This window comes from Quercus suber, unplaced genomic scaffold (assembly GCF_002906115.3).
Source record: "Quercus suber isolate HL8 unplaced genomic scaffold, Cork oak 2.0 scaffold_237, whole genome shotgun sequence".
In the NCBI taxonomy this organism is placed as follows: domain Eukaryota; kingdom Viridiplantae; phylum Streptophyta; class Magnoliopsida; order Fagales; family Fagaceae; genus Quercus; species Quercus suber.
This window is the reverse complement of record NW_027069694.1, coordinates 660,724-666,723: the sequence shown is the minus strand read 5'-3', so window position 1 is coordinate 666,723 and position 6,000 is coordinate 660,724.

The following is a 6,000-nucleotide window of genomic DNA, read 5'->3' as shown; positions in this document are numbered from 1 at the left end:
CACGAACTACAGTATCGTGTATATTTACACGGGTACTGTAGCTCGTGTATTTATATACATGATTTTACACATTTTTACACCCACTGATGTGAGTGTTTTTTTGCTCAAAATGTGTAAAATTTGCATTATAAATCTATTTTAGAAAGAGTTTAACTGATCTGATATGAATGCTCTCATGCTCTAGCCATTTATCACACAAGTAGCTAAGTAGCTCACTGCTAGGCTACACAATTACACATTATCAAAAGAAAACGCTAAGTAGAGCACATTTTCCTGTGCACTCATTTGAAGTGGTCTGCTTGTTGGTCCACCACAGGTCATTTATCAGCCACATCACCCGACTCATCATCGACAACATCTTTCACAATGTGATCTCTTTGGCCATCTGTTGGTGCCAAAGCACGATGAACATGTTGATGCTGTGATTGTAACATCCTAGTGATGATTTCACTAGGTTGCTTCTCACCTATAAGCCCTTCTTCTTCTTGGGTACTATTATTCTTAGCTTCTTGTGGATGACTTGCCTCTTTGTTGCTTGCCATGTTTGTTTGATTAGGATGTGAAAGCTGTGCTACAATGGTTGGGGAAACTAGTACTGTACTGGTGTGCTTTGGCTTGTATTTGTGACATTACATATGTATCTCTGCAAAGATCATTCTAAGTTGACATGATGTGATGTATCAGATCTTAAATTTGAAAGCTGGCTATTCAGAACTGGAACAAAGGACACGAGGCACACAGTAATAGCTACCGTGTCAATATTATAGACTAGCACAGTCAGTCTGTATTCAATAAGTCTAGAGTGACACCAATCTTCACAATGAGCTGAAATAGTTACACAATGTCTTAAAATCGTGTTTGAAAACGCGATTTCAGTTAAAATAATATTGGAAAATTTAGCATTTCACAAAATATTTCACTGACTGATGGTAAGATATAAATGATAAATGATCAGATGATTAGTTGATAATGAATAAAAACCAGCTCAACTGATGTAAAAATGTGAAAATTTATTGTCGGTGACATTACTCGGCTGTGTGTTTTGCCAATTGAGATTTGAGACACGACTTGGTTCAGTGCTATGCACCATGCTTTGCCCTAGTGGCTAGTGACACTCCACCAAGATTTTCTTTCTGGGTAAAAGAGACACCGCCAAGATTGCTATCACTTTTCTGTGACAAGAACAAGATACAAAGCTTTCTATTTTTGTCTTTTTGGTTGCGTTTAAAAGGAAGCTTATTTATACAATGAGTGAAGTAAAAAGCATGCCAGGCATGGCTAAAAAAAAGCCTATAAGATTCACGAAGATATGAACCTTACTGCCATCAGCTATGATATCACTTTATGGAAATTCTAGGCCTTAGCATAAGTATATCACTTCATACCTACATCTTTAATTACTATTAAAGTTTGTGTAAAAATGAAATCATTGAAAAGTATTTATAGTGAAAAAACAAATGAGGGTTACAAACTAAAAATACTTGAATTACAAGTAAAATTATAATTGCTCTACTTACAACCCAAGTATTATCAAAATTACTTTACTTCACTCCAAGTAGAATTAGATGCAATCAATATGGACTACAGATTTCGACCTTGATTAGGTTTGGGCTTGAGTTTGATATCTCTAAAGCGTATCTTAAAAAATAAAAGAAGTGGTAAGAACACTTAAATAGTAACAGATAAATCATATATGCATAAGTTTAAAGAATAATATTTCGCATTCCCTAATCTAATGTTAGTGATGATAATAATTATCTTATACATCTGGTATGCATATAGTGTGACCCAGTCACTTGTTCATAAGATAAATTGTGAATATATAAATGGATACACAAATATTTTATTTAGTGAAAAGTACTTTCTGTAAGTCCCTGGTGTAGCAATGAAACTACAAGCCCACCTTTCTTAAGGCCTATTGGCCCATAATCCGGAGGCTTCCTCTTACCAAGCTTATTTCTTCTTATAACACCTCACAGCTAAAGGGGACATTAAAAGAATAAACGTCCAGCCAACTAATAGCAGCATGGTACCCGATGCCAACTGCATGCAAATGCTGGAGTGAATTAAACTTGAATCATTATAGTTTCTCAGCAATTGATGATCATTGAAAGTAAATACATAAACAAAAGTTGTGTATAACTTTAAGGGGTTAGTAACTTTTACTTGTGTTCAAGTGTTAGGTGATAAATGAGATATTGGGTTTAAGTCTCGTATCCTCACCTTTACCTTCAAGAGATTTTTCGTTGTAATTATTTAGTGTTTATGGGATGAAGGAAAAACACTTACCAAGGTATTAATAAAGTGTTTCAACTTTCGAGAGCTTACATGTTGATTCTTCTGAAAACATGATGTATTATGTTTTTTTATTTCTTATTTTTTGTAAGACCTACTAGTGAAAAACTTGTTTGATTTTTTTTTATTCCTCATTTTCATTTTCAATACCCAAAAAATGTGAGAATGAAAGCAAATTACAAAAGCAATTTTTTAGCATTTTCATCTTTAGCAAAATGAGTTCAATGGTATTTTCGTAACAAAACTTAAGATTGTGGGAAAAGATTGTGAGCATAACAATGAGAAAAGTAACTTTTCTATGTTTTTTGTTATCAGATTCAGAAAATATATACAAAATATGAAAATAAAAACAAAATATGAGTTCTTGGAAGAACCGATCAAGGTACACTCACCTTATATAATAAAAAAAATTTAAATATATATATATATATATATATGTATGTATGTATGTATGTATGTATTCATGAAACTTGCAATATGCAAATAATCCACAAACACAATAAAGACACGAGTAACTTTTTGATACCATTGTTAGAACTTGTTTGTTATTATGTACAATATAATTATAATGAACAACTTGACTTTTGTCATATAAGTAAAAAACACAAAATAAAATCTACTTGCAATATGCAAATAATCCACAAACACAATAAAGACACGAGTAACTTCTTGATACCATTGTTAGAACTTGTTTGTTATTATGTACAATATAATTATAATGAACAACTTGATTTTTGTCTTATAAGTAAAAACACAAAATAAAATCTGTAGATCCTAAGTGGATGACACCAAAGACACACTGTACTTATGAGACACCTAATCCCTATTATTTAGTAGAAGATAAGACAATTAAAGAAAAATACAACAGTTTATCAAAAAGAATAGTGTAAGGAGAAAAAAAAAAGTTTAATTATAACTTGATAAAGAACAAAGAATCATTTCACTGCTACAAGATTATGAAAATCTTAATAAGTGTGTGTTTGGATTTTTTTTTTCCGTAATTTCTTAACTAATTTATTTATGTACAGTGTGGGGGATAAAAGGATCAGGCCCAAATTAACGGGCCGAACACCCACGAGAGAACTGTTTCACATCCGAAGAGAAAGATGAGTAGAATGCAAGGTCCAGATTGGAGCGGAATCCTCTGGGAGAGGATCATTGCTTTCCGAGGAGGATGTCTCCAGTCCGAGGAGGACATCTCCTGTCCGAGGAGGAAGTTTTACCCTAGTATGATAGCGGAGACTAATTGAGCCGGAGAAAAGCCTGGTTGATCGTCCGAGGAGCCCACCTGATCAAGATAAGCTCAAAGCACCCTCAAAAACGATAAGGATGAAGAAATATCTGAGGGAAAGGCTGCTGCCACCGTATTCAATGCATTGCAACAGCTTTTCTGGCCGCATTTATGTGGAGAAGACATCTGAACAGTGTTTCATGACCTACCGCCACTCACACAGAGATGAAAAGCAGCTGCCTGACGTGACAGGTACTTGAGCACGTCCACGGATGGGGAGCACGTGGACGATAGGGATGAGAGTGAGAGTGGCTATATAATAGAGGGTGAGGGTATGAAACGGGGCATGGAATGTGGGCGAAGCTGATCAATAAATAAGAAAAGAAGTGATAATCTTTTGCGGAAAAACTCCCTTGTCCACTCTAGTTCTTCAACCCATACTCTACAAATTAATTGTCTTTGGGTTTACGTAGAGAAACTAGACCCTACATACAGTATTTTAAAAATTCATTAATTTGTAAGTATAATTATACTTTTATCAACTTTTTAACAAATAAACATTTCAATCAAAAAAAAAAAAAAAAAAAAAAAAACCCAATTCAAGTGCACACTTTATATATATAGAATTTCAACCTATGAAAATTTTTTATAAGAGAACAAGAGACTTTATGCGCACTAATTTATAAACAACATCTTTAAGTTATAAAAGCAAACATTGTTGTGATATTTTATTTCATTTTTTGAGAACACTGTTATGGCAGTTGAGTGCTAAGTGCTTGTACCTCTAGACAGGTTGTGCACTTGTGCATTTATATATTGCTAAATGTTTGCCACCACTCTCCTTATTGGCATCCATAGTAGTAATATATACTTTTTTTTAGGGCCTATAGTAGTAGTATATATGATTAATACATAGATTGTAATATATCATGAATGGTATGAGTTCATAAATAAAATAAAAAAAAAATAAAAAATCATGAATGGTATGCTTTCCATTGCTGCGCATTTCATCAACATCTCATCATCATCAACACCAAAATACTCTTCCCAAAAAACATACCTTTTGGCATTTGTCTTTGGAGAAAAGTTTTGCTACATACTTGTTTACAGCAATTGGTACATACAGGATTATGTAACAGCGAAAAGAAAATGATAAGTATTTAAGGGTTCACCTAATCATATGCATTACACATGATCTCTGCACATATGTTACTTTCTTTTTATTGCCACATTACCTATTATGCAGTAATTGTTGCATATAAGTATGAAACAAAACATTTCCCTCATTTTTACAAGAATTAAACTTCCTTGTTATAAGTTCATTAGATTAAGCATATCTAACATGTAATGTGGTATCCTTTGTTATTCAATCAAAGATTAATATCAATTGGTGTTCTATTTGTGAGATTTATTATATAAGATATAGCACAATTTTATTTATTTATTAAAGATTTACAAATTGTTATATTGATCAATTCTTTTAGACGATAGAAATATAATTATCAATTATGTCCAAATTTGGTTTATTCAGGAGAATCTTATAATTTTCTTTAATTCAAAGATACCACTTACAGTTTTTGTAATCTTAGTTCAAATTTTTTATAGGGAACGTTATACTGTTAGATAAAATAAAGTGCTAAAGCTAGTGAGATACCCACGTGATAGCCTTTCACATGTTTGTGTAAAAAATATATTAAAAGGATCTCATTAGAATATTCTTGTTCTTTTGACATTAAAGGCACTTTTGAAAGTAGATTCTGAATATTTTTAAGGGTCTCTACTCGGTTGTTGAGAATTTAAATTTTAAAATCTCAAGAATTATAAACTACTAAGAGTTTAAACTTACAATAATCTTTTTTTTTTTTTTGGTAGAAAGGAATTTTATTAAAGAAAAGAACTAAGGGGAACAAGGCAGATCAGAAGAGTATCTGTTATGGTACATACCAGCTCTATCAGAGCTTAACAAATCCAACATACTCACAGGCGAGTCATGAAATAAAACAAAAGATCTATCCTGGAGAGATCCTAACCGAGCCAAAAAAATCAGCACAAGTATTAGCCTCACGAAAACTATGTCTGATTCGGACTTGGCCAATCTAGGATATCAACATTGCGCGGTAGGGCGGAGTTTAAGTTTTCAAAATGAAGTTTTATATACACATATTCTTAGATTAGGTTATAGTAGAATTTTTATATTATAAAAAAAAATTAAAAAAAAAACATACAATAATCATAATTCCCGAGAGCTGATATTTATGTTGCTCAAATGTGTTAAAATTTAAATTTATACCATGTTTTTAATTAAATTATATTTAAAAAATTAATTATTAAAATATTCTTATGCATATACCTTTAGTGACTAAAGAAATTTATTATAAAAATTAATAATTTGACCATTACGAATGTAAGGCCCAAAAAAATCATCATGGATGCATTTTTAAATTGCAACAATACCCATGAACATTGATAAGCAT